Consider the following 26,307-nt stretch of genomic DNA (forward strand, 5'->3'; position numbering starts at 1 on the left):
GAGGAATTATAGACAGAGATTTATTGCGTATTACTCTGGTAATTGTACATTTGCATTAGTAGGAAAGGGGCAGCTATTTTTCTGCAGAAGCAGACTCTTAGCACACACCCAGCTGCTTATCCTGTAGAATCAAGCATAGTATTTACAACCGAGTGGGGTTTGAGGTTGCAGTCAGTAATGCAAATACATTCAGCATCACTAAGGCTGGTTGCCCTTGCTGGAGTGTAGTCAGTCACCCAGGTTACACATGATCCTGGTCTCAAAAAGCTGTTTGGACATGTGCTGTTTTCAGAATCTGAAAAGTGGATTCAAAATGTGTCAGACTGTAAAAGTACTTATCACTTGCCAAAAAAAGAGTAGTAAGTATGCTTTCAAATTGGCAAAGAAATTTCGTTTTCTGACTAATATCAAACCATGACTCTGTGTGCAAAGAGGAATTATAGACAGAGATTTATTGCGTATTACTCTGGTAATTGTACATTTGCATTAGTAGGAAAGGGGCAGCTATTTTTCTGCAGAAGCAGACTCTTAGCACACACCCAGCTGCTTATCCTGTAGAATCATGCATAGTATTTACAACCGAGTGGGGTTTGAGGTTGCAGTCAGTAATGCAAATACATTCAGCATCACTAAGGCTGGTTGCCCTTGCTGGAGTGTAGTCAGTCACCCAGGTTACACATGTTCCTGGTCTGAAAAAGCTGTTTGGACATGTGCTGTTTTCAGAATCTGAAAAGTGGATTCAAAATGTGATAGACTGTAAAAGTACTTATCATTTGCCAAAAAAAGAGTAGTAAGTGTGCTTTCAAATTGGCAAAGAAATTTCGTTTTCTGACTAATATCAAACCATGACTCTGTGTGCAAAGAGGAATTATAGACAGAGATTTATTGCGTATTACTCTGGTAATTTTACATTTGCATTAGTAGGAAAGGGGCAGCTATTTTTCTGCAGAAGCAGACTCTTAGCACACGCCCAGCTGCTTATCCTGAAGAATCATGCATAGTATTTACAACCGAGTGGGGTTTGAGGTTGCAGTCAGTAATGCAAATACATTCAGCATCACTAAGGCTGGTTGCCCTTGCTGGAGTGTAGTCAGTCACCCAGGTTACACATGTTCCTGGTCTGAAAAAGCTGTTTGGACATGTGCTGTTTTCAGAATCTGAAAAGTGGATTCAAAATGTGATAGACTGTAAAAGTACTTATCACTTGCCAAAAAAAGAGTAGTAAGTGTGCTTTCAAATTGGCAAAGAAATTTCGTTTTCTGACTAATATCAAACCATGACTCTGTGTGCAAAGAGGAATTATAGACAGAGATTTATTGCGTATTACTCTGGTAATTTTACGTTTGCATTAGTAGGAAAGGGGCAGCTATTTTTCTGCAGAAGCAGACTCTTAGCACACACACAGCTGCTTATCCTGTAGAATCATGCATAGTATTCACAACCGAGTGGGGTTTGAGGTTGCAGTCAGTAATGCAAATACATTCAGCATCACTAAGGCTGGTTGCCCTTGCTGGAGTGTAGTCAGTCACCCAGGTTACACATGTTCCTGGTCTCAAAAAGCTGTTTGGACATGTGCTGTTTTCAGAATCTGAAAAGTGGATTCAAAATGTGTCAGACTGTAAAAGTACTTATCACTTGCCAAAAAAAGAGTAGTAAGTATGCTTTCAAATTGGCAAAGAAATTTCGTTTTCTGACTAATATCAAACCATGACTCTGTGTGCAAAGAGGAATTATAGACAGAGATTTATTGCGTATTACTCTGGTAATTGTACATTTGCATTAGTAGGAAAGGGGCAGCTATTTTTCTGCAGAAGCAGACTCTTAGCACACACCCAGCTGCTTATCCTGTAGAATCAAGCATAGTATTTACAACCGAGTGGGGTTTGAGGTTGCAGTCAGTAATGCAAATACATTCAGCATCACTAAGGCTGGTTGCCCTTGCTGGAGTGTAGTCAGTCACCCAGGTTACACATGTTCCTGGTCTCAAAAAGCTGTTTGGACATGTGCTGTTTTCAGAGTCTGAAAAGTGGATTCAAAATGTGTCAGACTGTAAAAGTACTTATCACTTGCCAAAAAAAGAGTAGTAAGTATGCTTTCAAATTGGCAAAGAAATTTCGTTTTCTGACTAATATCAAACCATGACTCTGTGTGCACACAGGAATTGTTTTTAGATATTTAATTTGTGATGGTGTTATTGTGATTTTCACTTGTAGGAAAGGGGTACATAGTATTTTAAGAATTGAAAAGATAATAAAAAGTATAGTAATATATTTAAATAAAATAAAGGATTTTTTTTTAGGTTTTTTTCAGATATTGATGAAGAGCAGTGAACAAAATTTAAGATGCCTACAAAATCCAGACTAAGGAAAAACCACAAAAAAAAACTATATTTGAAGACAACTGGAGGACCTAAGTTAGTTGGAGATGCTCATGTTGGGAAAAAGAGAAATTCTTCTGGTAAGCAGACAAAAGATTTTTTAAACAATATCTTCAAAAAAAGGAAAAATGTACAAAATGTCTGTACTGGAAAGAATGTTTTAAATAGAAAACAACAGGAAAAAATTGAGCATTTAGTTAATGCAAATATACCTTCAGAAACAATAAAGATTAACTTAAAAAGAAAAACAGCGTTTAAAGAGATTCGTAGAAAAATGTTTCAGGGAAGAGTTATGTCCAATTTGATAAAGGATGTGAAGAAATATAAGAAAAAAGCTAAATTTTATAAGAGAAAAAAAGAAATTGAAGCCATTGTAGCAAAGGCTTTAGAATTAAAAAGGAAACTATTCATTTTAATTTTGAACATGATGCGTACATTAGATAAAATGGTCAATGTACTGAAATCACAAAGCAAAAGGAAAAGACTAGTGAAAAGAACAAACTTTTGTAAAGTGTTTTTAGGAGAATGGATGCATAGTTCAAGTAGTGAGCCTATTTTAATGAAGAGAGTTATCTTCAAAGTAATAGTTTGCTGCATGCAGTTGACACCAGAGGTCGTGCTTATGAAGTGAAAAATGGTTGTATAATGGAGAAGGAGAAAATGGTTCCAAGAGATGAGGAACAAGTGATGGCGGATGAGGCTATGGGGAGACGTCCTAAAGCCCCAGTGGTTACTTGGAATTGTAGTAGTATTTGCACTGTGCGTCAGGAATCTATTGATACATTTTGTGAGTTTCTAAGAGAATATAGTAAAAAAAGTGTTAAACAGAAGATTAAGGTGCTTCAAAGTCTAGATCCATGCAGAGTGAGAGAGAATACTGGTTTGCAGGGACATTCTCTGGCTTGTCTATCTAGAAAAGTGTGTAAAAGTGTTTTTCATCATTTTAGGATGCTGGCTGTTCATCATACTGAAATGAGAAAGTTTGTGAGACGATTGTATTTTGCTAAAAGTCCAGCAATAAAGTTAGATGAATTGAATAGGGCGCTGTTCCGTGGATCGGTATCAGATGTAGAGAAGGTTACTGATGAAATTCAGTTTTGTTACTTTGGTCCAGAACAAGAAAGTGCAGAAAAGGACACAGTAAATGAGGAAGAAGTGGAAGAGAATGTGGAAGAGAATGTAGAACCCTCTGTAAGTAAGACATTTATTGATCACATAACAAAATTTGCAATAATCTCTAATGAAAGACTAAATATTACTTGTATTGTGTGGAAGGATTTTGCCACATATATATTTCTTGAAAATTGTTTTGAATTGGGTGAAGATCAGCGTATTTGTAAATACTGTTATTATAAGTTAGAAGAAAATAGAATGCCGACCAGAGCTGTACATAATAATTTAGAATTGGATGCTATTCCTGCCGAACTTTCTGAATTAAATACATATGAGTCTATACTTATTCAATGTGTTCATCCGTTCCAGACCATAGTACGTATGGAGCCCAAAACTGGTAAATTACCTCCTTCAGATGTAGAGAAGGTTACTGATGAAATTCAGTTTTGTTACTTTGGTCCAGAACAAGAAAGTGCAGAAAAGGACACAGTAAATGAGGAAGAAGTGGAAGAGAATGTGGAAGAGAATGTAGAACCCTCTGTAAGTAAGAAATTTATTGATCACATAACAAAATTTGCAATAATCTCTAATGAAAGACCAAATATTACTTGTATTGTGTGGAAGGATTTTGCCACATATATATTTCTTGAAAATTGTTTTGAATTGGGTGAAGATCAGCCTATTTGTAAATACTGTTATAATAAGTTAGAAGAAAATAGAATGCCGACCAGAGCTGTACATAATAATTTAAAATTGGATGCTATTCCTGCCGAACTTTCTGAATTAAATACATATGAGTCTATACTTATTCAATGTGTTCATCCGTTCCAGACCATAGTACGTATGGAGCCCAAAACTGGTAAATTACCTCCTTCAGATTTACTGAGAGGTTTAAAAGGTAGAGTGGTGTATTTGCCCTTGGATTTGAAAAAAAATATGGAAACTATTGATGCAGATACTTTGGAAACTGAACCATTAGTTATTCTGGTTAATGGTGTACCTACAAAGAATAAGAAGATTTGGCAGGAGCTGGTAGATGTACGGAAAGTACAAAGAGCAAATTTGTATTTGAAAAGGAATAACAAATGGTATGAATCAATTTATATAGAAGAAGAAGAAGAAGATTTACAAGAAGACACAGAAACACCAACTGGACAAATTGAAAAAGTGGACAAGTCAAAGGAAGAAGAAATTTATGAACATTTTAGCATACATCCTCTTCATTCAAAAGAAGTTATGGGAGATACTATTGATCTGTTTCAGATGAAGAAAGCAAAAGGAACTCCCGTGAGTGTATGGGAGGAGAGCTTGGAAGCTCGATGTTTTCCCCAGCTGTTTCCTACAGGAAAAGGAGGACGATATGATGAACGTCCAGAACAGATTCCAGCTTCTGAGTATCGGACTACAAGACTATATGCAGAAGATCCAAGATTTCGACAAAGTATTCCTTATTTGTTCCATCTTTTATTTGAAAGCGACTTGTCTGCATTGTCTTATGCAGTAAATCACATTTTAAAAAGTGGAGTACATTTACAAAATGTGTCTGCTAAGGATTTTATGGAGAAAGTGCAGCACCGAGATGATCATTTGGAAACACAACTGATCAATCTGATGGCTTGTCAGCGTGGGACAAATGAATATTGGTACCGACGTCATGGTGAATTAAAATGCATGTTACGGAATTTAGGAACACCAACATGGTTCCTTACCATAAGCTGTGCTGAGTACGCTTGGGATGATTTACTGGATTTTCTACGAGAGGCAAATTCAAACATTAAAAACATCGAATACAAGACAGCAGGAGAACTGTGCTCATTGGATCCGGTTAATGTTTGCAGATATTTCAATCATAGATTTGAGGCTATGATGTCCTTCATCTGCAATAAAAAAAAATCCACCTCTTGGAGAAGTTGTGGATTTCTTTTGGAGAAAAGAGTACCAGGCAAGAGGTGCTCCTCATATTCATATGCTGTTGTGGATCAAGGATGCCCCAAAGTTTGGAACAGATGCTGATGAAGCAGTGTTATCTTTCATTGAAGAATATGCAACATGTGCTATACCAAAAAGCACAGAAGAAAAAAAGTTAAAAGAGCAAGTTTTACGTTTCCAAAGTCATCGGTGTGGAAAATATTGTCGACGGAAGTACAAGACGAAAGATAAATTCTACACTAAATGTCGATTTGGATTTCCTAGACTTGTTCTTTCAAAAGGAAGAGTAAACAGTTTTATGTCATCTGTGAGACATACTATTACAAGAAAATCACCTAAGAATACCTACAACCTACAAAGAAAAGAAGAATCAAAAAATATAAATGACTACAACCCAGTCATTTTATCCATGTGGAATGCTAACATGGATATACAGTATGTAGCTGACAATTCCATTGCTGTTGCTCGATATGTAACGTCTTACATTACTAAATCAGAAAAAACTGAATTGAAAGAAATGTGGGAAGAGATTTCTCACGAGAAGACTGTCAGTAAGAAGCTGTACAGTTTCAGTTTAAAGATGTTATCGCCTCGAGAAATTGGATCCTACGAATGTTCAGATAGGTTATCTTCTGCAAGTCTCTACTCGAAATCAAGAAGAATAATTTGGGCAAGTTTAGGGCTTGCAGCAATGAGAAATCGGGTACTGAAATCTGTTGGAGAAATTGAATATTTGGCCGAGAATGACCCAGAAAGTACAGATATTTTGAAATCAAACATGTTGGACACATATTACCCAAAGAGAAGTCTTCATCTAGAGAACATGTGTCTCTATGAAGTGCTGCAGAACTACATTTATTCACGGAAAGCCACAGAAGACATCAAAAATGGAAAATATAAAGTCATTGGTGAGGAAGGATGTTTGGTGAAGCAAACAAAAGGAAGTTTGATAAATCACCGGAAGCTGAGTTGCGACACTACTGACAAAAAGGAATTTTACTACTTGGCTCTTTTACAGCTGTTTAAACCATGGCGTTCAGACGACGAACTACTGGGAGAATTTCAAAGCTATGAAGATTCATTTAATGTTTGCAAAGACAGCATAGAATGTAGTAGATTCACAAAACACATTTAATATAAGAATTTATAATAAAAAAATCATACAAAATCAATGAAAAAACCATGGGAATCACACATGTTATAGGTAAGAATTAGCATTTAAAAAACCATACAAATTCACTGAAAAAACCATGGGTTTCTGTAACGCCCTGAACGCCTCAGGATCGTTTAACAGACACGATAATGAGGACGCAACCACTTGTGAAGGGTTAGTTATTTTAATGAAGGCAAAAATAATACAAAGATAAACAAAAGTTATAGTCACTGGAATCCTCCAGGCTAAGTACGTTACCAGCCCACCGCACGGATGGTCCTAACCGTCCTCTGCATATACGCCGATCCCGGCGTATGCCAACAGAGGGCAGAAATGAAATGGCCGACAATGCCAATCGGTAGGCTGTGAGGGGCACGAAGAGTGTTGGGGAGAATCGAGGAGTCAGGGAAACACCCAGCCGGGGTCTCTACCTGAAGGGAGCAGCCGCTCAACCTCTTCCTCAGACTGCACCGGGACGCGGAGTCACCTCCTGGTGATGCGTCACCGATACCCCAATCAAATAGCAAGAAGACTGAACCGAGAGCAGCCGCTCGATCGATCCTGTGGACTTCCGAGTCTGTAACGCGGCAAACACCTCCTGGTGTGCGTTACAGCTGGCAGTCCCTGTATCTCTGGTCTGGCTGGGAGTTACGACTCCAACCAGCAAAAGCGCCACTGCGCTTTGACTCAGCCGAGTCAAGAAGCGAAGCTCAATGGTTGACCGGTAGAGCTTCCGGGTCCTTCACAGGTGACGATGGGGCAAGACACGGCCCAGGGAGTAACGACTCGACCTACCTCCGTTCTTGCCTTACTGGAGCACCACTCCGGAACACTGCTCTTCACGAAGCAGGTACGTCGGTGTAAACACAATATCCGACAGCGTTGTACCTCCCAGTTCCTCCCTTTATAGGGCGTGTTTTCCTTGAGTTATGTAACAGCTCTCGTGTTTACATAAGGGCGTGCTTTCCTTGAGTTATGTAACAGCTCTCCTGTTTACATAAGGGCGTGTTTTCCTTGAGTTATGTAACAGCTCTCCTGTGTACATAAGGGCGTGTTTTCCTGGAGTTATGTAACAGCTCTCCTGTTTACATAAGGGCGTGTTTTCCTGGAGTTATGTAACAGCTCTCCTGTTTACATAACCTCTCAACCGCTAAGCATCCTGGGAGATGTAGTCCGTTTTCGCTGGTTACCGTTTTCTTCCCCTCGCATGACAGGAATTCTTGACAGTACATCCTCCCTCTCAGCGGCTCCCCACGGGTCCAGCGCTGGCAGGAAAACGCCGATGGAACAAGGAGACCAAGCGCGGAGCATGAACCCCTTCAGCCGGTTCCCATGATTGCTCCTCCGGGCCATAGCCTTTCCACGCAACCAGGTACCACAGCTTCCCCCTGCGCCATTTGGACGCCCGTATGCCCGATACTTCATACTCCACCTCCGACTCCACGCATACCGGCCTAGGTGTCCCAGACGGCTTGGAGGGTGCAGGTTTGAGCAATGATACATGAAAGACAGGGTGAATCCGCAAGGACTGGGGCAAGCACACCTTCACGTTCACGGGACCCATACACTTGGCAATTCGATAGGGGCCCATGTACTTGGGATGGAACACACTGTTCTTTCGAAACCTCATGTTTCTTGTGGATATCCAGACGTAGTCTCCAGTGCGGTACAGTGGCCCGGGCCTTCTCTTCCTGTCTGCCGCAGCCTTGTATTTTCTCTTGGCCTCTATTAGGACAGCCCTTGAGCGCATCAACGTGTCTTTTATGTGTGCCACCCTGTCCGCTGTGGCGGGAATCCTGTCCTCTCTGAACGGATGTAGAAATGGCAAGAACCTGGGATGTTGGCCATAGTTGCTATAGAACGGAGATGACTGTGTGGAGCTGTGAGTGGCGTTGTTATAGGCTATCTCTGCAACCCATAGCAAGTCGACCCATTCTTCCCTGCCCTGGTCCACAAAACATCACAGATACTGTTTGAGCGTTTGGTTCAGGCGCTCGGTCTGGCCGTCCGTTTGAGGGTGGTAGCTGGTGGACAGGGCGGTCTTAACATGCAGCGCAGTGCACCAAGTCTTCCAGAATTGCGCAGTAAACTGCGACCCCCGGTCCGACACGATCACCCCAGGTAATCCATGCAGTCGTACCACATTCTTTAGAAGTAGTGACGCCAATTCCCCGGTCGTAGGGACTCTCTTGCAGGGGATGAAGTGCCCCATTTTCGTCAAGTAATCCACCACCACCAGTATTGCCGTCATCCCCTGGTCTACCGGTAGGCCCACCACGAAGTCCAGTGATATGCTATCCCATGGTCTATCCGGGGTCGGAAGTGGATGTAAGAGCCCTTGGGTTCGGCCATGGTCGGCCTTCATGGTAGCACACGTAGGACACTCCTGTCCCCACCTCCTGACATCCACTCTCATGGTTGGCCACCAGAAATGCCGTCCCATGCTAGCCACCGTTTTTTCAAAGCCCAAATGACCTGCGCATGGAGAGTCATGGCACCAGGTGAATGCTTGTTTCCTTAGCCTAGGCGTGGGTATCAATAGGCACCTGCCCTTTAGGGGTATCCCGTCCTTCAGCTGCCATTCTCTGTGACTGAGGAGCCACCTCCGCCATGCGAACGACCTGAGCCCTCTCTTTATTCCCCTCAGGAAAGTATCCGGTTGGATAACCCCCAATACCATCCTCGGGGAAATGATGGAACGCTCGGTCGCAGGCAACGGTTCCTTAACTGCAGATTGACGGGACAGGGCGTCCGCCTTCCGGTTTTCCGTCCCCGGCCGATATGTAATGCGGAAGTTGAACCCCGCAAAGAAGATCATCCACAGCAGCTGCCTGGGAGAAAGGTGTCTTGCGGCCGTCATGAACTGTAGATTCCGATGGTCCGTGTACACCGATACCACATGTCTTGCCCCCATCAACCAATGCCTCCATTCGGTGAAGGCGTCCTTGATTGCAAGAAGCTCCTTCTCCGCAATATGGTAGTTGCGTTCGGCGTCGTTGAGTTTGCGGGACATGTACGCAACGGGATGAAGCACCCCTGTGTCGTGGTTGCGTTGGGACAAGATAGCCCCCAGCGCCACATCCAAAGCGTCCACTTCCACCACGTAGGGGAGATCCGGATCGGGGTGAGCCAACACCGGCGCCTTACCAAAGGCGCTTTTCAGGGCCTCAAAGGCTGTGTTCGCTTCAGGGGACCAGACAAACTCCTTGGACTTCCTCAGTAGCTTTGTGATTGGGGCCACCAATCCTGAAAATTCATCTATAAACCGCCTGTAAAAGTTGGCGAAACCAATGAAACTTTGGACGTCCTTCACGCTTTGGGGCACCGGCCATTCTTTCACCGCCTTGATCTTTCGTTCTGCCATCTCCTGTCCCTCTGGACTCAGCATCACTCCGAGGAATTCCACGGACGTGACGTGGAAGTCACACTTGCTGAGTTTACAAAACAGCTTGTTTTCCCTCAGCTTTTGGAGCACAGCTTTGACGTGGTGTACGTGCTCCTCCACACTGGACGAGTAGATGAGGATGTCGTCGATATATACGACCACGTAGATATCCAACTCCTCTCTGAATACCTCATTCAAAAAGTACTGAAAGGCTGCCGGGGCGTTGCATAGACCGAACGGCATGACGAGGTACTCAAAAAGGCCGAACCTGGTCTTAAAGGCGGTCTTCCACTCGTCTCCGTCCCTCATGCGCACCAGATGGTATGCCCCTTTCAAATCCAACTTGGTGTAGATACGAGCTTTCTTGACCTGTTCCAGAAGTACACTGATGAGAGGCAAGGGGTACCGATTCTTTATGGTTATCGCATTCAATGCCCTAAAGTCCACACAGGCTCTCAGCTCCCCATTAGCTTTCGGGATGAAGAAGAGTGGCGAGGCGGCCGGAGACTTGGACGGGCGGATGAATCCTAGCTTGAGGAGTTTATCCAGGTACCCCCGGAGATGCACGTTTTCATGCTCCGTCAGGGCATACAGCCTGCCGCTGGGAACGCTGGCCCCTGGCACCAGGTCGATCTGGCAGTCAAACTGTCTATGTGGTGGTAGCACTTCCGCCTTCACCTGATCAAATACATCCTCAAAACTGTGATAAGCCTGGGGGAGAGCCACATCTTTTTCTGCCGCTGTAGCCACCGTCTGACTCCCGCTCTCATCTGCGTCAAGGGATTCCGTTCTTTTTCCACAATGCAGGATGCAATACGGTGACGTCATTTCGACGCGATGTGTTGGCCAATCCACAGAGGGGTTGTGTTTCTGTAGCCACGGCAATCCCAATATGACGCCATATTGGGGCGCTCGGATGATGTTAAAATCGATTTGTTCCAAATGGTTCCTCCCATATCTCATCGGAAGGACCCCCGTGTGCTGCCCGATGGGCCCCGTCACCAATCGCCTTCCGTCTACAGCATAGACGTCTTCGGGTACAGCTTTGGGAAGAAGCACTAGCCCTAGCCTGCATGCCTCGTTGTGGTCCATAAACATGCCAGTGGCCCCGGAATCCACCATGGCCACAACGGGTATCCACTGGTCATGCGCTCCCACGTGCACCGTGAGAAACAGGTGTCGGTGTCCCTTAGTGACCGAGTTGGAAAGTGAAGGGATGGATGAGTGACTCCGAGATGCCCCTTCTTTGGTCTGGGAGTCCTCTAGTTTTCCGCCGGTATGTCCACCACGGCTGTTACCGACCGGTTGGCCCGATAACGTGACGTCTTCGGTTTGGCAGGGCATTCCCGTACGTAGTGGCCTTTTTTGCCACAATATAGGCACAATCCTTGTTTACGGCGTGACTCTTTCTCCGTGGCTGTGAGGCTCGCTCGTATTGCGCCGATGTCCATGGGTTCTCCCTTGGATGCGGTGGAAGTTTCAGGACTTCCCACCGTCACATAGGATGGAAGGGATTTTCCTTTTCTCCCATGATCCCCTTTTCTTTCACTTAGCCTATGTTCCAGCCGTAATACCAGGTTGATAAGGCCCTCACATGTCTCGGGTTGAGGGTCAATATGAGCCACGGCGTCTTTGAGCTCATCGCACAGCCCGTGATGGAAGAGCGCCGTCTGTTTAGCAACAGGCCACTTGGTTTCCGCAACCAGCCGTCGGAACGCGTTGAGATACTGCACCAGGTCGTTGGATCCCTGTCTCAACTCAAGCATTTCACGGTCCGCCATGTACGAGTCAGCCCTTCTGTCGAATACCTTCAGGAATTCCTCGCGAAAAGCACCCCAATCACATAAGATGGGGTCGTCCCTGCTCACCAGAGGTACGGCCCATTGTGCCGCGTTTCCAGCCAAATAGGAAATAAGGAAAGCCACACGAGCCTGACTCGTGGGGAACGCCTTTGGTTTGCATGATAAATGTAGCGCCACTTGTGTGAGGAATACCTGCACTGTGTTAGGATCCCCACTGTACCTCTCCGGTGTTGCCAAGGGGACGGCTACCGGCATTTCCACTACTACAGCAGGGGTCTGGTTCGTGAGGGAGGTGCTGGGCGTGAGCGGGTCCAAGTGGATAGCATCCAGTCTGGCTTTTACATCGGCTGTTTCTTGCCTAGAGGCAGCCAATTCAACTTGCACGGTCGCTAAAGCAGCCAGCACATCATCAAGTGTTGCCATGTCTGTTATCGACCGGGAGACAGTTAGTGTATTAAGGTCGGATATTTTGTAACGCCCTGAACGCCTCAGGATCGTTTAACAGACACGATAATGAGGACGCAACCACTTGTGAAGGGTTAGTTATTTTAATGAAGGCAAAAATAATACAAAGATAAACAAAAGTTATAGTCACTGGAATCCTCCAGGCTAAGTACGTTACCAGCCCACCGCACGGATGGTCCTAACCGTCCTCTGCATATACGCCGATCCCGGCGTATGCCAACAGAGGGCAGAAATGAAATGGCCGACAATGCCAATCGGTAGGCTGTGAGGGGCACGAAGAGTGTTGGGGAGAATCGAGGAGTCAGGGAAACACCCAGCCGGGGTCTCTACCTGAAGGGAGCAGCCGCTCAACCTCTTCCTCAGACTGCACCGGGACGCGGAGTCACCTCCTGGTGATGCGTCACCGATACCCCAATCAAATAGCAAGAAGACTGAACCGAGAGCAGCCGCTCGATCGATCCTGTGGACTTCCGAGTCTGTAACGCGGCAAACACCTCCTGGTGTGCGTTACAGCTGGCAGTCCCTGTATCTCTGGTCTGGCTGGGAGTTACGACTCCAACCAGCAAAAGCGCCACTGCGCTTTGACTCAGCCGAGTCAAGAAGCGAAGCTCAATGGTTGACCGGTAGAGCTTCCGGGTCCTTCACAGGTGACGATGGGGCAAGACACGGCCCAGGGAGTAACGACTCGACCTACCTCCGTTCTTGCCTTACTGGAGCACCACTCCGGAACACTGCTCTTCACGAAGCAGGTACGTCGGTGTAAACACAATATCCGACAGCGTTGTACCTCCCAGTTCCTCCCTTTATAGGGCGTGTTTTCCTTGAGTTATGTAACAGCTCTCGTGTTTACATAAGGGCGTGCTTTCCTTGAGTTATGTAACAGCTCTCCTGTTTACATAAGGGCGTGTTTTCCTTGAGTTATGTAACAGCTCTCCTGTTTACATAAGGGCGTGTTTTCCTGGAGTTATGTAACAGCTCTCCTGTTTACATAACCTCTCAACCGCTAAGCATCCTGGGAGATGTAGTCCGTTTTCGCTGGTTACCGTTTTCTTCCCCTCGCATGACAGGAATTCTTGACAGTTTCACACACGTTATAGTTAGGAATTAGCATTTAAAAAACCTTGCAAATTCACTGAAAAAACCATAGGTTTCACACACGTTATAGTTAGGATATAGCATTTAAAAAACCTTGCAAATTCAGTGAAAAAACCATAGGTTTCACACTTGTTATAGTTAGCGGACATTTCACTCATAAAAAACCATTGAAATTCCCCCGTTATAGTTAGTTAAGCTAACTATAACTCGCGCACCCGCAATCCACTGCTGATGACGTAACATATTACATCACTCATGACATGGTCAGTGACATCACTCATGACATCACTGATGACATCTCAAATGACATCACTGATGACATCATCCAGTGAATGTGTGTTTTTCTGAAAATTAAATATGTTTTATATATGTATATCTCAAGGTCGATGGAAGAATAAATGGGTATATAAGTGTCTAAATGGATGATTTGTTTTTGAAAAATTGATTGTGTAACTGACTGATTAAGTGTATCTTAGTGAATACATGGCTTAATGAGTAATGTTTAAATATGTAATTTTCTGTATCAGTCTCTCAATTTGTGTATAAGTGTCTGCATGGGTTGGTGAGTAGCTACATGGGTGTTTATATTGGATTTTAGGTTGTTTTTTGAGTATCAGTCTGAGTGTCTGCATGGTTCGGTGGGGGGTATTACGTAGTGCATAGGTGCATGAATGATTGTCTCTCTGGTTGTATGTTTTGAAGACAGCATGTGTGCATGACTGTATGGTTGGATGAGTGTGTGTATGGGTGTGTTAGTGAGTGAATGACTGTCTCAATAGTGTCTTTATGAGTTACTAAATATGTTTTAAAGAAGTATATTTGACTATTGGTGTATATAAGTGAGTATGTGTGAGAGTGAGAGATTGAAATAGTTCCTGTATGAATAAGTATATGTTTTTATTAGTGATTATTTAAAAGAGTAAGTATGTGTAAGTTTCTGTAGAAGTACGTGTTGAGGTGTGTGTATGACTGAATATGCAAGTAAATGGATGTTTGACTCTTTATTAGCATGAGTGACTATGTGTGTGAGTAACTCTATGGATGAGTGGCAATGTGTAACAGGATGTATAGGTGTATGAGTACATATGATGAGTGAGTACATGTATGAGTGACTGTACAGGACTGTTGGTGAATGAGTGGATGTGTATGTGGATCTAAGAATTACTGAATAGGTTATTGTAACTGGTATTGGTATGTCCATTGTTTTGAAATTTTTTTGCCTCTATTTTTGAATGTGTGTATCAAAGGTTATATTAGGGTGAGAGGAGGTCTACCACTCTGTCACAAGGATGATGTCATCAGTGATGTCATTTGAGATGTCATCAGTGATGTCATGAGTGATGTCACTGACCATGTCATGAGTAATGTAATATGTTACGTCATCAGCAGTGGATTGCGGGTGCTCGAGTTATAGTTAGCTTAACTAACTATAACGGGGTAATTTCAATGGTTTTTTATGAGTGAAATGTCCGCTAACTATAACGTGTGTGAAACCTATGGTTTTTTCACTGAATTTGCAAGGTTTTTTAAATGCTATATCCTAACTATAACGTGTGTGAAACCTATGGTTTTTTCAGTGAATTTGCAAGGTTTTTTAAATGCTAATTCCTAACTATAACGTGTGTGAAACCCATGGTTTTTTCAGTGAATATATATATATATATACATATCCAAAGTAACCGTGTTCCATTAGATTCTGGTGAAAAGCGAATCGGAAAGCAGAAACGGACACCTCTTGTATAGTGCAGAATTTTTATTATTAAATGCGCTGTGCCGCCATGACGCGTTTCGGTCTCCCAAGACCTTGATCACATGACGCGCTGACATCTCTTTCCCCAAATTTAAAGTGCTGATGCAGTAAACATGGACAACAGACGTTCCAATTGGAATCAACATTGAACAACTATTCCTGTTAATACATGTGTAAACATTGGTCACTGTGCAAAGTGAGCATTTTTTGTGCAAAATAATGCGTTTTATAAATCGGTCATTCAAATCAATAAATATCAAATTTTAAAACCCATTGTTATATATAAAAACGCATAATAAGCTTGGGTATCAAGCAGACCCTCAATTAATATATTTACACATATTAATTCCTGCATAATGCAAAAAGGTAAACATATTTTCATCTTGTGTGTGTAAACATTGGTCACTGTGCAAAACGAGCATTTTTTTGTGCAAAGTAATGTGTTTTATAAATAGGTCATTCAAATCAATAAATATCAAATTTTAAAAACCATTGTTATATATAAAAACGCATAACAAGCTAAAATATCAAGCGGACCCTCAATTTATATATTTACACACCTTAATTCCTGCATAATGCAAAAAGACAAACATATTTTCATCTTGTGTGTGTAAAGTGTATCCGCTATGTATTTTGTGTTAATTGCATTACCAATATCTCACATTGCCTCCCGGAATAAAAAAAGAATTTTTTATACCTCTGGAATGGTGTCACCCTTGGACCTATATGTTGGTCTTATGTTGGTCTGTTGATCACTTGTACATGCTGACTTATATTAAGTGCTCACCCTAGTGCACGATTTTTATCTCATTATTATGTTTTCTCTGTTTTTTAATATTTTTTTTATATATTATTGTCTTTTTTATAAAATGCAAGGAAAAGTGATTCATAGTATGGGAAAAATTGTGGAGTCAACTTATATGAAAATAAAGTTTATAGCCAGGGGATGCTGTAAAATAGTGCTGGAAACTCTTAAAAGAATTAACTTTCGAAAATCTCTATCATCATGTTGTATGTATAGTAATTTGTCAATCTTTTAATCCAGCCACGTATACATATCTTCCGTTGTATTAAGCCCATGTGGGCTTTTGCTATCCATTTCCAAAATATATTTTGTCTCCAATTTACGTAATAGGGCTTCCCTATTGCCGCCTCTTCTCAGAGGTGGAATGGTATCAATGACAAAATATTTCATTTGGGATGCATCGTTGTTGTGCACCTCATTAAAATGGCGAGCTACAGGGTAATTTATGTCCTTATTTGAGATCGCTCTCAAATGTTGGAGGATCCGCTTATGGACTTGCAGTTTAGTGCTGCCCACATACTGCAGTCCACAGGGGCACTCCAAGATATAGATAGCGTGGTCAGATTGACAGGTAATCGCTTTACCTATTTTGGTAGGTTTGCTGTCAAATGCTGTCTGAAAAGTAGTTTTGCTGATTCCGTGCTTACAAGCTTTACATGTTGCACATTTTATAAAACCTTTTCTTGTGGAGAACCACACCCGATCCTTAGCTACTTCTGGACTGCTACTGACCAAAAAGTCACTTGTAGATTGAGCTTTTCTGTATGTTATTGTGGGTCGAGTAGCTAGAACTGGGCCCAATATAGGATCATTACTTAGCATATACCAATTGTTTTTAATTATTTTACTTAAATTATCCCTTTGTTTGGTATAGGTCAGGATTAGTCTTGGGCTACTAATTTCTGATGTTGTTTGCTCTCTATGTTCTAGTGTCCTGTTTCTACGTGGGGGTTTGGTCAAAAGTTCCTCTCTTGATAAGGTTCTGGTTTTATTTATGGCTGTGTCAATAGATAATTCAGTATACCCTCTCTCTAAGAATCGTTTTTTACTTTCGGATTGTGCATCTTTAAGATCTTTCTCGGTGCTGCATATCCGTTTGATCCTAAGCATTTCTCCATAAGGGATGCTGTTTATGGTATGCCTAGGATGAAAACTAGAGGAGTGAATATATATATATAGATATATATATTCGTAAAATATTAGATTTGAATGTGCAAGCTTACGAATATTAAGCAAATGCTTTGCCAAGGCGAACTCTAAGAGAGGGAAATTATTTACAGTAATTCAATAGAGAAGGTCAAAGGCAGCTTTCCAGGGACAGGGAGAAGAGTGCGTTCTGGGGCGTCCATGCTACCAGAGGGACCAGCGCCCGTGACACTTGCTCCAATGCGCAGGACGGAAGGGAAGTGATATTTTCATATGCTTATACTATTAATTTCACTTGGTACTTTTGAGAAAGTGCTGCATGGTAGGTTTAGGGGCATGACCGGTGCGCTCAGCACTAGACCCCCAGTCAGTGTGCAGACCCCCCTGTCTGATCGCAGATATTACCCCTACAATTCGAGTGATGCAACAAGACAAAGTTTTGGGAATTCTCTTGTCCGTCCCACAGAGCAGGCTAATGACAAGCAGAGCTGTTTAGAAAAAAAACAATAGGATAGGAAATGGTGATAGAAAACACAGCTTGGCGACAATGACACAGCCTGGCTACAATCATGGTTACTGGTTTGGGACTCGAAACGCAAAGACGCTAGCACTTGACCAAACTACCCCGGCGCAGCTCCTTGTATACTAGGAGATTTACCAAAAATATCTTCTTATTTGAAGCTAAGTATGTTCAGGCTTCGAACAGGACGTTCTGTTTGCATTACAATGTGGATGTCTCCGTAGAAAAGAGAGGGCCTGCAGGAATACAGTGCTAACAAAGACAGGCCTGACTACTACTATTGCAATAAATGTTGTAACCTCAACTAAGCTGTGTATGATGCAAGATGATTTATATTGTAAAGGCAAATGCCCCCTGCTAATAGGGTACAGTTCCTTAAAGCAGGGCTAATAAATCTAGTGTACAGACTTAAGGCAACATTTATATCAACATCATATGTTATCTACAATGAACTACACAATATACATACAAACCAAAGAGAACCAACGAATTCTGCTTTTCTTTACAAAATGAGCATTTTAATTATAAATAATGATACTGGAAAATTTTACTTTATATTAAAAAAGATTGCATTTATACCAATTCATTCATCTTCATTCATGCAACGTGAAACTACCATACAATAAAAAACACAATTTTCTTCATTTTGAGCATATATAATGATAACAATTGGTATCTAGTACAGAAATATTGTGGCACACAAAAAGCTGTTGTGTTCGACGCGCGTTTCGGCACTGAACTGTGCCTTCATCAGGAAAAGTAACCACAATAGATCGGGATTGATGTCTGTAAGGAAAATATTATGCATCAGATACTTGGTTCTCACTTTTTGTTAGACTCTATGCCATCACAAAAATGTGCATTGTCTTTTGTTTGCAATTAATTAAAAATATATATAGGCAGTGGTTGAGATAGAAGTGGCTCAATAATTTTTAAACTTATACTTGTGAAGGTGAATAATGTAAAAAGTGTCACTATAAAGAGACGGTTTGAAAGAAGAGATAAAAAGAAGAGCAGTGGACACCACATAAGTTGAGTAGTTACAGGTTAGAGAGTATCACCCGGTGGCAACAAGGATTTCCAAAAAATAACCTCATGTCTCTTGAATGCATAGTCAGAACTTCTGTTTTGTTACTGAAGGCTGTAAGGCACTGATTGCCTGTTAGCTAAGAGTAGGGATGAGCTGGGGAGATATAGAAGCTATCATTAATATTTTTATTATGCTTCTTTCAAGGATAAGCACACAATTTCATTTTCTTAATACCTGAATAGTATATATCCAGAAACAGATTAATGTTTGTTTGACCATCATTCCAGGGTTAAGATAAACCTGGCATCCAACTTGAATAATGTCGTGTCTATTTTGCTGCAAGCAAAATAAAATAACAGTGTAAATTGCAAGAATTGTTTACTGGGGGATAGCATAAGATTAACTATTACTCAGACAGTTTGTCTGTATTGGTTTTATTTGAGGTGCTCTATTCCTTAGCTTAATTTAGGTTACTTATTAAGAATCAGTCACACTTTAGTGTAGATACTTACATTCCGATCTGTTTATCCAGCCACAAGTAATTTTATCTATTGGAAATAGATCAGAGTGAAGATTTAGGATGGTGACCACAATGTCTGTGAATCAGTGCAGTACTCTAATCTATAGACGGTGATATGCTTTTAAACGGATGGTGCAACGCTGAGGCAAGAATAAGGCTACAGCTTTAAACTAAGGACCATGTTATAATATTGCGGCTCACTTAGTGTGGACTATGGTGGGAACTACAAGGAAACGCTATGCAGTGAGGTATTATAACATTGGAACACAGGCGATCTATATAAAAGGCGACTACACTCTAAATCAATGCTTAGCCAGCCGGTTACACTCAGGGAATTTAATTCTCAGCGGTAATAACTTACTTTTTTGATAAATGTAGTCACTGGATAAGGAGAACCTCGGCCTGCCACAACCGCCGCGTAAGCTCTAACCAAATATGTGTATACTTCCGCTTGAAGTACTGCTGGAGTTTGTCACATAGTGGGGGCTGGCCCAATCATGAGCGGTGTCGCATGAGGCTACAGCTTTAAACTAAGGACCATGTTATAATATTGCGGCTCGCTTAGTGTAGACTATGGTGGGAACTACAGGGAAACACTGTGCAGTAAGGTATTATAACATTGGAACACAGGCGATCTATATAAAAGGCGACTACACTCTAAATCAATGATTAACCAGCCGTTTACGCTAAGCAAATTTAATTCTCAGTGGTAATAACTTACTTTTTCGATAAATGTAGTCGCCGGATAAGGAGAACCTCCGCTTGCCACAATTGCCGCGTAAGGTCTAATCGGATATGTGTAGACTTCCGTTTGAAGTACTGCTAGAGTTTGTCACATGGTGGGGGCTCGCCAATCATTAGAGGTGTCACATGACACTGGATGGCATATCGTGCGTGATTTGAACAAAAACTTTATTTACTCCTAAACACGAGCACATTATTATATGTCCTTGGTGCCTAGGTGATATTTTATTAATTAAATTCATAATGTTATGGATTAGTCAGAGTTTTATCAATTAGTCTCCCTATTCTTGATATTATACAATAGTAGAACCCGTAATGTGTAGTTGTTTCCTTTACAAAGCAAAACCAAAGGGGATGATGGATGGAGTGTTGAACATTGCAAGCATTCACCCCAGTCAACTGATCTGGGTTTAATCCATCATCATTCTTTAGCTCACTCCGCCACCCCAGTTCAGACATGGCCATATGCAAATCAGTCTGACCCTGTGCCTCATGAGAACAGTCCAGTCCGAACTGCCAAGCCATGTCTTCCCTTGACCGGAAACAAGCATCCTGGGACCGGTTTCGGGTTTGGGTTCATAACCCTCATCAGCCAGGCTATCTTGAATCCAGTGGCAAAGGGAGCAAGGGGCCCACGTCTGGGCATACCCTGCCAACTTAGAACGAACAAAGCAAAACCAAAGGGGAAGGTGGACGGAGTGTTGAACATTGCAAGCACTCACCCCCAGTCAACTGATCTGGGTTTAATTCATCATCATTCTGTAGCTCACTCTGCCACCCCAGTTCAGACATGGCCATATGCAAATCAGTCTGACCCTGTGCCTCATGGGAACAGTCCAGCCCGAACTGCCAAGCCACGTCTTCCCTGGACTGGAAACAACTGCCCTGGGACTGGTTTCGGGTTCATAACCCTCATCAGCCAGGCTATCTTGAATCCAGTGGCAAAGTGAGGAAGGGACCCACGTCTAGGCATACCCTGCCAACTTAGGGCGAACAAAGCAAAACCAAAGGGGATGATGGACGGAGTGTTGAATATTGCAAGCACTCACCCCCAGTCAACTGATCTGGGTTTAATCCATCATCATTCTTTAGCTCACTCCGCCACCCCAGTTCAGACATGGCCATATGCAAATCAGTCTGACCCTGTGCCTCATGGGAACAGTCCAGCCCGAACTGCCAAGCCATGTCATCCCTGGACCGGAAACAAGCATTCTGGGACCAATTTCGGGTTCATAACCCTCATCAGCCAGGCTATCATGAATCCAGTGGCAAAGTGAGCAAGGGACCCACGTCTGGGCATACCCTGCCAACTTAGAACGAACAAAGCAAAACCAAAGGGGAAGGTGGACGGAGTGTTGAACATTGCAAGCACTCACCCCCAGTCAACTGATCTGGGTTTAATTCATCATCATTCTGTAGCTCACTCTGCCACCCCAGTTCAGACATGGCCATATGCAAATCAGTCTGACCCTGTGCCTCATGAGAACAGTCCAGTCCGAACTGCCAAGCCATGTCTTCCCTTGACCGGAAACAAGCATCCTGGGACCGGTTTCGGGTTTGGGTTCATAACCCTCATCAGCCAGGCTATCTTGAATCCAGTGGCAAAGGGAGCAAGGGACCCACGTCTGGGCATACCCTGCCAACTTAGAACGAACAAAGCAAAACCAAAGGGGAAGGTGGACGGAGTGTTGAACATTGCAAGCACTCACCCCCAGTCAACTGATCTGGGTTTAATTCATCATCATTCTGTAGCTCACTCTGCCACCCCAGTTCAGACATGGCCATATGCAAATCAGTCTGACCCTGTGCCTCATGGGAACAGTCCAGCCCGAACTGCTAAGCCACGTCTTCCCTGGACTGGAAACAACTGCCCTGGGACTGGTTTCGGGTTCATAACCCTCATCAGCCAGGCTATCTTGAATCCAGTGGCAAAGTGAGCAAGGGACCCACGTCTAGGCATACCCTGCCAACTTAGGGCGAACAAAGCAAAACCAAAGGGGATGATGGACGGAGTGTTGAACATTGCAAGCACTCACCCCCAGTCAACTGATCTGGGTTTTATCCATCATCATTCTTTAGCTCACTCCGCCACCCCAGTTGAGACATGGCCATATGCAAATCAGTCTGACCCTGTGCCTCATGGGAACAGTCCAGCCCGAACTGCCAAGCCATGTCTTCCCTGGACCGGAAACTAGCATCCTGGGACTGGTTTCCTTTACAGACAGTTCTGCTAATATGTCATATAGAGATGAAGGGTTGCATGAAAACACAGGTATCAGGTTTAGGTGGTGTTATATCGTATTGACTGCTCCCAAGGGATTTCTTGATTTAAACCTCGTGCAAACGTATCCAGGGAAAATATCCAGAAGACTTCTCTTCTTTTCCTAATTTCTTCTGAATCAGTGCCCTTCTTATCGTTGATTTTTTCCAGAATCAACCAGTCAATTTGATCATGGCTATGTCCTGCTTCCAGATGGGGCTTTACTAGGGGGGCATGATCTTTTTAGTTTGGATAGCTGAACGGTGTTCAGTTAACTGAGTTGCTAACGTTCTAGAGTTTTCCCCTACATATCCGTTTTTACAGGGGCACAATAATAGATAGTCAATGTTTTTGGTCTTACAATATGTAAATGATTTTAATGTGATATTGTACGAGTTGTGGGTAAACTTCTTTGCAACTATCGCGGTATCACAGGCTTTACATTGTGTACATTTATTATTGCCAACTAATGGTGTAGAGTCATCAAGTGTCAACTGGGTTGGCATTTTTCTAGGCATACGTGAATGGACAATTTGATCCTTGAGATTTTTATTTTGTCTATGAGCAAACATTGGACGTGGTAGTTTATCGTTGTCCTCTGAGGTAGGTTTAGTAGTTGCCAATGAGCACATATTGCTTGTCTCACTTCTTCATTTGCTGTTGAGTGTCTGGTGCCACATACTAGCGTGGGTGATGATTTGGGTGGGTGATTGCCTAATAAGTGGTCTCTGTCGTAAAACCGAGCACGTTTGTAGGCTTCTCTTATCAGTCTTTTTGGATAGCCTTGTGATATAAATTTGGCTTTCATAATTTCTGATCTGATGTCATAGTCTGTGATGTTGGTACAATTTCTCCGTAACCGGAGGAATTGGCCAAAAGGGATGCTTTCTTTTTATTTGTTTGGATGGAAACTTATGAAGTGAAGTAAGTCGTTTTTTGCAGTTGGTTTCACATATAGGTCTACTTCAAGTACGTTGTTCTTTTCTTTAATTTCAATGTCCAGAAATTCAATATGACTATGGCTAATGTGGGCAGTAAATTTTAAATTAAGATCACACACATGAATCCATAGCAAAATTTCAGACAGTTGATTCGAGTCATTTGTCCAGATGAAGAGTATATCATCTAGTGAAGAAGTGTGGCTCAATGGTTAGAGTGGCAGACCGTGATGCAGAGGTCTGGCCTGGGACCAGGGTTCAATTCCCGCCTCGGCGGCTCTTGGATTCAATTTCCCCAGACCTGATAATTCTCGCCTCGGTACCTATTCTAATCATGGGTCCCACTGTGCAACTCTGGGCAATAGCTTGCTTAATTTCCACAACGGCCCCCACAACGCTAGGATGCCTGGCTTCACCTTGGGGGGGCGCCCAGGAGTAGACATCTCACAGGAAAACCAGGAAGGGTTCCACAGCGGTATGAATACAGCGCTATGAGACCCCTGGGTAGAAGTGCGCTATATAAGTACAAATACATTTACATTTACATCTATAAAACGAGCCCAATATTTCATGGACTCATAAAAAGGGGCTATTTCATTGCATATATGTGTGCTCTCAAAGTGAGCCATATATATATTTGCTACAGTGGGAGCGCAGGATGCTCCCATGCTTACTCCCTTTATCTGGCAATGTAACTGACCGTTAAGGTCAAAGGTGTTTTCTTCTAGGACAATTGCCAAAGTTGCAATAATGAATTCTCGATCACAGTCTATCTGGTATTGGTTTATAAACCAGGCTACTGCTGTTAGGGCCCCTTGCTGTGGTATATTGCTATATAATGACTCCACGTCCAAAGTGGCCAAGATTTCATTTTGTCCATTGAATGGTAATCCTTCCACTGTTTGAATCATAGATTTTGTGTCTTTGATGTACGAGGTTGTTTTATGTACATGTGGGCATAGGGTGCAATCTAGATATTTGGAGATTGGTTCATTGACTGAGCCAATGGTGGTTACAATTGTACAGAATGGGAGGTCCAGGCTATTTTTGTGAGTCTTAGGGACTCCATAAATAGCTGCCATTTTTGGATGTTTTATATTTAAATAATCAAATTCTTTTTGGCAGATAGTACCTGATTCCAGCACTCTGTTTGTTAAATTGAGGATCTTTCTTTGGAATCTAGATGTGGGATCTTTTGTCACAGGTAGGTAGAAATTAGTGTTACTTAACAAATTTGACATAGTTTGAGTGTGTTTCTCGGTGTCTAGGACAACAATGCTCCCACCCTTGTCGCATTTTTTTATGGTGAGGTCTGGATTGTTGTGAAGAGAGATTAACATTTTAAGTTCATCTTGATTTAAATTAGGAGGAGGATGGAGGTTATGTTTCCACGATGTTTTTAGACTTTTAAGGACAGAGTTTTCAAATATTTCCACCTCAGCTCCTACTTGGTCGAGATTTGGGGTGAATGTAGATATTGGATGTAGTCCTGAACAATTCTCTACATTGCCGTCCGTATCTAAGTTGTTGTTATATCTGTTTGAGAAAAATTTCCTTAGCCGTATTATACGGAAAAATGCCGTGATGTATTGGCCCTCAGGATTGAAGGGGAATAAATTCCCCAACTTAAAATGCACCACAGGGCGTGTTTGCACACATGTCACCTCAGACCCGCCAACTCCCTTCACCACTGTGCAAACGTGCCCTGTGGCACGTTTTAAGTTGGGGGATTATGTCCCCTTGAATCCTGAGGATCCCATAGGGCACGTTTGCAGAGTGTTGCTGGGAGGGGGTGGGGCTCTGGCATGATCGTGGTCTTTTCTTATTTATTTATTTATTTAGAAGGGGGGCTGTGTGGCCCCCCTTCTTTTCCCTTTTTGTGGGCCCTGGGGACCCCATCCCCCAGGACCTGGCCCCTTTTAAAAAAAAAAAAAATATGAACAGGAAGTGGGCCGCGTGGGCCCCCCTCCCGTGGCCAATTCCAGCCCCGGGGACCCCATCCCCCCGGGGCATGGCCACATTTTGGGGGTTTTTCTATGTGGAGGGGGGCTGCGTGGCCCCCGTCCTGAGGCCAATTCCGGCCCCGGGACCCCATCCACCCAGGGTATGGTCACATTTTGGGTTTTTTCTATGTGGAGGGGGCTGTGTGGCAACCCTCCTGAGGCCTCTATTGGCCCTGGGGACCCCATCCCCCGGGGCCGGTCTTTTTTTTTTCTTTGTTATTTAGGGGAGGGGGCCATGTGGTCCCCCTCCCGGGCCACTTATAGCCCCAGGGACCCCATCCCCTGGGGCTGGCCCTCTCAGTTGGGGACTGTGGGGGGAGCCCCAATGCCCCCACGGTCCCGCTGGCTCCCCGCGTCCTGCGGGAGCCGGCATTGCTTTTCCACATGGGGAGTTGCTGACATGCAGCTCCTCATGTGGAAAAGCAATCCGCTTTGCTTCACTGAAGCGAGAGCAGGTTTCCCTGCTCTCGTTTGAATGAAGCAAAGCAGTTTGCAATGACAGGGCGGGAGCCGCACAGCTCCTGCCCTGTCATTGCAAACAGAAATGTCCCAGAAGTGGGCACCGCGGGACACTGCAGGAGTTGGCCCTGGGGGTGACGGTCCCCAGGGCCATCACTGGCTCCAGGAGGGGGGCCACGGGTCCCCCATCCCAACATTGACAAAGCCCCAGGGGGTGGTGGTCCCCAGGGCTCGGGGATCCGTTACGGACCCCCACATTTAAATATGAGTGCCCCAGGGAGGTGGTGGTCCCCAGGGTGTGTGGGGGTGCAAGCCCCCCCCCCACACAGGTGCTTTAATTAAAAAAAAGGCCTGGGGGTGGTGGTCCCTGGGGCAGCGGGGAGGCTGTGTGACCCCCGCTAATTAATTAATAAAAGCCCCAGGGGTGGGGGTCCCCGGGGCTTGGGTGGGCCTCCAAGGCCCCCCAGATTAAAAAACAAGTCCCAGGGGATGGTGGTCCCCGGGGCTGTGGGGGGGACGTGTGCCCCACCCGCACATATTTTTTAAAAGCCCCAGGGGTGGTGGTCCCTGGGGCAGTGTGGGGGGGATTGGGGCCCCCCACACACATTTTATAACTGCCCCCTGGACCTGGCGCACCCAGGGGCTTCAATAGTTTCTCAGCCGGATTCGCGCACCCAGCGTGAATTAAGCCGATTTTTTTTAAAAAAATGCTTTTTTGGGCCCTGTGGGTCCTTGTGGGACCCCCTGAGCAGGCCTAGGGGTCAGGGTGTTTTCTTCTTTTGCGCGTTTCTTTTTCTCTTTTCTTGTGCCTCA

The sequence above is a fragment of the Triturus cristatus genome, chromosome 7 (assembly GCF_964204655.1).
Source record: "Triturus cristatus chromosome 7, aTriCri1.1, whole genome shotgun sequence".
NCBI classification, from domain to species: Eukaryota; Metazoa; Chordata; class Amphibia; order Caudata; family Salamandridae; genus Triturus; species Triturus cristatus.